Source organism: Piliocolobus tephrosceles, chromosome 7 (genome assembly GCF_002776525.5).
Source record: "Piliocolobus tephrosceles isolate RC106 chromosome 7, ASM277652v3, whole genome shotgun sequence".
Classification (NCBI taxonomy): domain Eukaryota; kingdom Metazoa; phylum Chordata; class Mammalia; order Primates; family Cercopithecidae; genus Piliocolobus; species Piliocolobus tephrosceles.
The window spans coordinates 122456109-122464727 of record NC_045440.1 but is presented as its reverse complement, the minus strand read 5'-3'; positions in this window follow the sequence as shown (position 1 = coordinate 122464727).

The following is an 8619-nucleotide window of genomic DNA, read 5'->3' as shown; positions in this document are numbered from 1 at the left end:
CTCACCCCTGTAATCCCAGCATTTTGGGAGCCCGAGGCAGGCAGATCATGAGATCAAAAGATCAGACCATCCTGGCCAACATGGTGAAAACCCATCTCTACAAAAAATACAAGAATTAGCTGGGCATGGGGGTGGGCACCTGTAGTCCCATCTACTCAGAAGGCTGAGGCAGGAGAATTGCTTGAACCCAGGAGGCGGAGGTTGCAGTGAGCTGAGGTTGCGTCACTTCACTCCAGCCTGGTGACCAAGCAAGACTCTGTCTCAAACAAACAAACAAACAAAACAAAAAATCAGGAAACAACAGATGCTGGCTAGGCTGTGGAGAAATAGAAATGATTTTACACTGTTGGTGGGAGTGTAAATTAGTTCAACCATTGTGGAAGACAGTGTGGTAATTTCTCAAGGATCTAGAACCAGAAATAACATTTGACCCAGCAATCCCATTACTGAGTATATACTCAAAAGATTATAAATCGTTGTACTATAAAGACACATGTACACATATGTTTATTGCAGCACTATTTACAATAGCAAAGACTTGGAACCAACCCAAATGCCTATCAGTGATAGACTGGATAAAGAAATTGTGGCACATATATACCGTGGAATACTATGCAGCCATAAAAAGGATAAGTTCATGTCCTCTGCAGGGACATGGATGAAACTGGAAGCCATCATTCTAGCAAATTAGCACAGGAACAGAAAACCAAACACTGCATGTTCTCACTAATAAGTGGAAGGTGAACAATGAGAATACATGGACACAGGGAGGGGAATATCACACACTGGGGCCTGTCAGGGGGTTGGGGGCAAGGGAAGTGAGAGCATTAGGACAAATAGCTAATGTACGCAGGGCTTAAAACTTAGATGACAGGTTGATAGGTGCAGCAAACCACCATGGCACATGTATACCTCTGTAACAATCCTGCATGTTCTGCACATGTATCCCAGAACTTAAAGTAAAAAATAAAAATAAAAAGCCCAGTTTCCTCATTTGTAAAAGGCAGAATGATAGCATACCTATATCATAAGTTAGTTGTGAGGATTCAATCACTACCTGGTACACAATATATATTCTAGGGTTCGTTGCTATTACTACCTTTATTAGAACCAGCATAACCAGCATAAAAAGCAAAGTTTGGCCATGTTCTAGCATAGCATGTAAGGAACTAGGAAGTCACCACTCCATCCTAACAAGAAGTTATAACCTAAGCAAACTGAAGAAAACCACTCTCTTCTTAGGTACAGGCCCCTGAAATTGGAGAGACAGAGGAATACAGAAACTACAACTTACTGAAGCAGAAACCTTCACAGGAACCAGCACACTAGAAAATCCTAAATTCCAACATATTGCTGGAGTCTCAGTGTGAACAAGTTTGAAGGTCAAAAACTCCAACACGACCCAGTCATTGCAGGGTTGCAACACATTTTGTGTTTTACCTCATTGTATACATGGAAGAAAATCCCCTCATGCTTCTAGCACAGGCAGGGGAAAATAAACTATTTTGAAACACACCAGAGAATTCTGTTCTTCTTAACAAGATCTGCCCTTAGCAGAAACTATTCAACCAGAGCCTTATCTATGGAGGTTTTATCAGTGCCTAAGTGATCTGGTAGAAGAGAATCACCAAACTCCAGCCCACACTAGCCATCCTGTCTTACCTAATGGTCAGACAGTGGGAAGGACTTGAGAAACATATGTGAAATTCACAGTCCAGAGACACAGGCTCATCAAAAAAATGAGACCTACTCAAAAGCCTACACAATGCCTCACCTCCCCACCATATCACCACATTACTAAAGGCCTACTAAGAGCAATTTCTTTTATCCAATACATCATGCCCTGCAATCAAGAAAAAATTAGAAGGCATACTAAAAGGCAAAAACATACTTTGAAGAAACAGTTAAAGCATCTAAACCAGACTCAGATATGGCAGGGATATTGAAGTTATCAGATTGGAATTCTTTAAAAAAAAAACTATGATTAATATGCTAAAGGACCTAATGGTTAAAGTAAACAAAATACAGGAAGAGTTGTGCAATGTAAGTGGAGAGATGGAGATTCTAAGAAAGAATTAAAAATAAATGTAACATAAGACACTGTAACATAAATGAAAAATGCCTTTGGTGGACTTACTAATGGACTGGACACAGTAGAGGAAAAAAATTCTGAATTTGAGACTATCTCAATAGATATTTCCAAAACGGAAAAGCAAAGAGAATAAAGGAAAAAACAAGCAAACAAAAAACCAGAGCAGAATGTACAAGAATTGTGAGACAACTACAAAAGGTGTAACACATCTGTAATGGATATACCCAAAGGATAAGAGAGAAAAGAACAGATAAAATATTTGATAATTTCCCCCAAATTATTATCAGACACTAAACTACAGGTTTAGGAAGTTCAGAGAAACCAAGGAGGATAAATGTCAAGCAAACAAACAAAAACTACATCTGGGATGTTGTATTCAAACTTCAGACAATAAAAGATGAAGAAAAAATTTTGAATGAAGCCAGAAAAACAAGAAGAACACTGGCCTAGCTATGTGATTATTTCAGCTCTTCACCTGTCCCCTCTGACTGCCTCTGAGTCTGAATCTCCCAAAGAGAGAAACCAATTTCTAAGAGACACTGGATTGCAGAAGACTCGGGGACAACATTTGCTCCAAGATCTTAAATGTTATATTGATAACTATGCTCAACAATGAGCTATTAGATACATTTTGGGAAATCTCCATAATTTCAATTTGTAAACTTTGTTAAGACCTGTCTACATTGTTACATGTGTATGACTTGAATGATGTTATCAATGTTTTTGTAAATATTTACTATGTCTTTCTAGTAGCTAAATTCCAACAATTTTGTACTTTAATAAAATGTTCTAAATATTGCAAAAAAAGAAAACTGGTTTACCTACAGAGGATAAGAATTATATCTAGCTTCTCCTCAGAAAGCATGCAGACAAGGAAAGAGTAAAGTGTTTAGTATTGAGGGGGAAGAATCCTACCTATCTAGAATTCTGTACCCTGTGAAACTATTCTGCAAAAGTGAAAGAGAAATAAAGACTTTCTGAAACAAACAAACAAAAAAATTGAAGGAATTTGATGCCAGTAGAGCTACCTTGCAAGAAATGTTAAAAGAAATTCTTTAAAGAAAAGGTAAATGAAGTAGGTCAGAAACTTAATTCTACATAAAATAATAGCATCAGAAAAAGAATAAGTGAGGATAAAATGTAAACTTTAATTTTTCTTATTCTTAATTGATCTTACGGATACCAGTCATTCAGAATATAATAGCAGCAATGTATTTGAATGTGTGTGTATATCTGTGTGTGTGTGTTTGTGTGTGAGTAATATAAATGAGAGCAATAATACCGAAAGGGAAGGGAGAGATTAAAATTATTTTGTTATGATAAGGTGTTTGCACTACCTGTGAAACAATACATTATTTCTTCAAAATGGGCTTGGATTGGATGAACCTGGAAACCATCATTCTCAGCAAACTATCGCAAGAACAGAAAACCAAATACCGCATGTTCTCACTCATAGGTGGGAATTGAACAATGAGATCGCTTGGACACAGGAAGCGGAGCATCACACACCGGGTCCTATTGTGGGGAGGGGGTAGGGGGGAGGGATAGCATTAGGAGATATACCTAATGTAAATGATGAGTTAATGGGTGCAGCACACCAACATGGCACATGTATACATATGTAACAAACCTACAAGTTGTGCACATGTGCCCTAGAACTTAAAGTATAAAAAAAAGGGGGGGGGGGCTTGGATTAGTTGCAAATGTACATTGCAAACTTTAGGCATAAAGATACATAAAGATTAAAAGTAAATGGATGGAGAAAGATATATCATGCTAATACTAATCAAAATAAAGCAGGAGTAGCTACATGAATTCCAGACAAACAAGACTTTAAAGCAGGGAGAGTAATCAGGGATAAGGAAGAGCACTACATAATGAAAAATTGATCAATTTTTAAAGACATAACAATACTTAACATGTATATGCCTAACTACACTGCCACAAAATACTTGATGCAATAAAACATCAAGAAGAAATTGATTAATCCACTATTATGGTTGAAGACTTCAATACCTCTTTATCAGAAATGAACAGATACAGGAAGCAGAAAATCAGGAAGGACATAGTATAAGGACATTGTATTGAACTCAACCACACTATCAATCAACTGAGTATAATTGACATCTAGAGATTACTTCATCCAAAAAGAGCAGAATACACATTCTTCTCAAGCTCACTTGGAACATTCACCAAGATAAACTGCATTCTGTGCAATAAAATATACTTGACCACATTTAAAGAGTAGACATCATGCAATGTCTGTTTTCAAACCACAGTGGAATGAAACTAGAAATCAATAATAGAAAGATAACTGAAAAAAAATCCAAAATATGTGGAGACTAAACAAGCACTTCTAAATAACATATGGTTCAAAGAAGAAATGTCTATAGAGATTTAAAAATATTTTAAATTAAATGAAAGTAGAAACACAACATGTCAAAATTCAGTTCATGGAATGCCACAAAAGCAGTGCTTAGGAGGAAAACAATAGTATTGAATGCACATAATAGAAAAAAAGAAAGATCTAAACTCAATCATCTAAGCTTCCACCTTAGAAAACTAGAAAAAAAAAGAACAGCAAAATAAATCTAGAGTTAATAGACATAAAGAAACATTAGATCAGAAATTAACAAAATTGAAAACAAGATATTAATAGGGAAATCATCACAACCAAAAGTTGAGACTTTGAATACATCAATACAATCAATAAGCTTCTAGCTAGCCTAACTATGAAGAATGAGAAAGGACACAAATTACTAATATCAGAAATGAAAAAGGAACATCACTACAGATCCCATGGATATTAAAAGGAAATAAAATAATACTATAAAAATTTGTTCCTACATATTTGATAACCTAGATAAAATGAATGAATTCCTCAAAGAATATAATCTGCCAAAACTCGCACAAGAAGAAATAAACAATCTGAATAGGCCTGTATCTATTATATAAATTGAATAAATAATTAATAACCTTCCAAGACATAAAACACTAGGACCAGAAGTTTTCAAGAGTGAACTCTATCAAATGTATCAGGAAGAAATAATACCAAAATTCTCTGAAAACTCTTACAGAAAATTAAAGCAGAGAGAAAATTTTCTAACTCATTGTATAAGGCTAGCATGACCCTAACACTAAAACCAGACCAAGACATCACAAGGAAAAAAAAAAAAAAAAAAAAAAAAAAAAAAAAAAAAAAAAAAAAAAAACAACTACAGACCAGTATCTCTCAAGAACATATATGCAAAGACCTTTAACAAAATATTAACAAGCTGGATCCAACAATGTATAAAAAGAGTCATACAACATAAGTGTGTTGAGTTTATCCCAGGTATGCAAGGCTGTTTCAGCATTCAAAAATTAGTTAATGTAATCCATCACATTAACAGGATAAAGAATAAAAATTATGTGATTATATCAGTAGATGCAGGGAATGTATCTGAAAAAATCGAACACCCATTAAAGATTAAAAAACACTTTCAGTAACCTAAGAATAGAACTGAACTTCTTCAACTGATAGAGAATATCTATTTAAAAAACCTATTGCTAACTTCATACTTACTGGGGAGAAACTCCAAACTTTCCTGCTAAAATCAAGAATAAGGCAAGGATATCCTCTCTCACTACCTACCTCTTTTCAACATCATACTGAAAAGAAGGCATAGATAATGCAATAAGACAAGAACAGGAAAAAATAAAATACATACTGTAGAGAAGAATGAAATAAAACTGACTTTGTTTGCAGATGTCCTGATCATTAGTGTAGAAACTCTGAAAAGGATGCCAAAAATAACACTTCAGAAACTAATGAACAATTATAACTAGGTTGCAAGGATACAAGGTAAATGCACAAAAGTCAGTAACTTTTCTATATGCCAGCAAGAAACAAATGAAATTTCAAATTAAAAATGCAATATAAGATTAGCACCTGAAAGCATGAAATACTTAGATATAAGTCTAACAAAATACGTGCAATATTTGTATAAAGAAATTAAAGAACTAAATAGATTCCATGTTCATGGATTGGAAAACTCGGTAGTGTCAAGTCTCTTCTTTCTAACTTGATCTATAGATTTGATCCAATCTCAATCAAATCCCAGCAAGTTATTTTGTGATATCAATAAATCCAAAGTTTATATGGAGTGGCAAATGACCAAGTATAGTCAACACAATATTGAAGGAAAACAAAATTGGAGGACTGGTATTACCTGACCTGAGGACTTATTCTAAAGCTACACTACTCAAAACAGTGTAGTAGTACTGGCAAAAGAAGAGACAAATAGATCGGTGGATCAGAACAGAGAGCACAAAAATAGACCCATATGAATATGGCCAACTGATCTATGACAAATTTTCAAAGGCAATACAATGGAGAAAATATTCTTTTCAACAAATAGTGCTGGAACAACTGGACATTGATATGCCAATAAATAAATCTAGACACAGACTTTACAACCTTCACAAAAATTAACTCAAAATGAATCACAGACTAATTGTAAAATGCAGACTATAAAACTTCAAGAGAAGAAAATCTAGATGACTTCAGGTTTGGTGATGATCTTTCTGCTATAACACCAAAGCCAAAATCCATGAAAGAGATAATTGATAAGCTGAACTTCATTATAATGAAGAACTCCTACTCTACTAAAGACACTACCAAGAGAATTGAAAGAAAATCACACACTGAGAGAAAGACATAAGACATATCTTATAAGGATTGTTATCCAAAATGTACAAAGAACTCTTAAAATTCAACAATAAGAAAGCTAACAACCCAATTTAAAAGTGGGCCACAGACATTAACAGACACCTCACTAAAGATGCACAGATGGCAAATTACCATGAGAAGATGTTCCACTTCATATGTCATCAAATAAATGGAAATTAAACCAACAATAAGTTACCTTTACAAACCCATTTGAATGGACGAAATCCAGAACACTGACATCAAATGCTGGCAAGAATGTGGAGCAACAGGAACTTGCGTGTGAGAATGCAAAATAGTATAACTACTTTGGAAACAGTTTGTCAGTGTCATACAAATATGAACATACTCTTACTATAAAATCCAGTAATTGTGTTCCTTGATATTTAACTAACGGAGTTTGTATATCTATACAAAAACTTGCACACAGATATTTATAGCACCTTTCTTCATGATTGCCAAAACTTAAAAGCGACCAAGATGTTATTCAGTAGGTAAACAGACAAGTAAACTGTAGTATGTCCAAACAATGAACTATTATTTTGTGCCAAAAAAATTAGCTATCAAGCCATTAAAAGACGTGGAGGAACCTGAAATGCATATTACTGAAAGAAGCTAATCAGAAAAGGTTACATACTCTATAGTATTCCAACTATTTGACACTCTGGAATGGGCAAAACTCTGAAGATAGTAAAAAGATCAATGGCTGCCAGGGGTTAGGAGGGAGGGAGGGCTAAATACTTAGAAGACAGATGATTTTTAAGTCAGGGGAACTATTCTGCATGATACTGTGATTGTGGATAGATGTCATCATACATTATTCTGAACCCACAGAATATACAATGCTTAGTGTGAACCATGGTATAAACTATGGACTTTGGGTAATAACGGTGTGTTAATGTTCATAAATTGTAGCAAATGCACCAATTATTTTGATAGTGGGAGAGACTATGCATGGGGTGTGGGGGCAGAGGTTTGACAGGAAGTTTCTATACTTTCCACTTTATTTTGCTGTGAACCAAAAATTATATAAAAAATAAAGTTTATTTTATTTTTTTTAAAAAGAGTCAAGCTTTCATTTGCGGGTAAGTTGTTACACTCCCTTTATAACTATTAGGAGCCAAAGTATAATCTTCTCAAAGTGAGTTCAATCCTTAATCTATAGATGAGCAGATCAAAGGTGATTTAGCCAGTCTCCCAAAGGAATAAAGCAGGAATTAAAAAATCAGACTGCCATTTATACTGTGCCCAACAAATCTGTCACTTTTATACATTTGTCTCAGTTCATTTTCTGTTGCTGCAATATGTTACCTGAGACTGGATGATTTATGAAGAAATGTATTTCTTACAGCTCTGGAAGCTGGGAAGTCCAAAAAGGATGGCACTGCCATCTACTTGGCTTCTGATAAGGGCCTTGTGCTATGTCATTACATGGCAGAGAAGAGGAAAAGGAAGCAGGCACCTAAGAAACAGACCAAGCACAAGAAGAGCCTTGTCTTATAGCAACCAGCTCTCATGGTGAGGTGAAAGAGAGAGAGAACTTAGTCTGGATAGAAAGGCGTTAGTACCTCTTAACAACCAAATCACCACTCACAGGCCCCACTTCCAAAGCTGCCACATTGAGGATCAAGGTTCAACATAAGTGTTGGTGGAAACACACCATGTTCAAACCATAGCAAAGTTCTATTCTAAATTCCCACAAAATTCATCCCTAAGGGGAGGCGATATACATAGGAGGGTCTGGGCCAATGGTCTCTTCCTCCTTTCCTCAGCTGTCTGTGCTGGGTTTTATAGAAGTGAATCTTAAAGGTGAACTTTA